This window comes from Arachis duranensis, chromosome 1 (genome assembly GCF_000817695.3).
Source record: "Arachis duranensis cultivar V14167 chromosome 1, aradu.V14167.gnm2.J7QH, whole genome shotgun sequence".
NCBI classification, from domain to species: domain Eukaryota; kingdom Viridiplantae; phylum Streptophyta; class Magnoliopsida; order Fabales; family Fabaceae; genus Arachis; species Arachis duranensis.
This window is the reverse complement of record NC_029772.3, coordinates 64120017-64120350: the sequence shown is the minus strand read 5'-3', so window position 1 is coordinate 64120350 and position 334 is coordinate 64120017.

Sequence of the window (334 nt, the reverse complement as noted above, 5' to 3'; positions counted from 1 at the left end):
GGTCTAAACCTTGTCTGTGGTATTCTGAGTAGGATTCAATGATTGAATGACTGTGACGAGCTTCAAACTCCTGAAGGCTGGTTGTTAGTGACAGACGCAAAAGAATCACTGGATTCTATTCCAACCTGATTGAGAACCGACAGATGATTAGCCGTGCCGTGACAGGGTGTGTTGAATATTTTCACTGAGAGGATGGGAGGTAGCCACTGACAACGGTGAAACCCTACATACAGCTTGCCATGGAAAGGAGTAAGAAGGATTGGATGAAGACAGTAGGAAAGCAGAGAGACGAAAGGGACAAAGCATCTCCATACGCTTATCTGAAATTCTCACA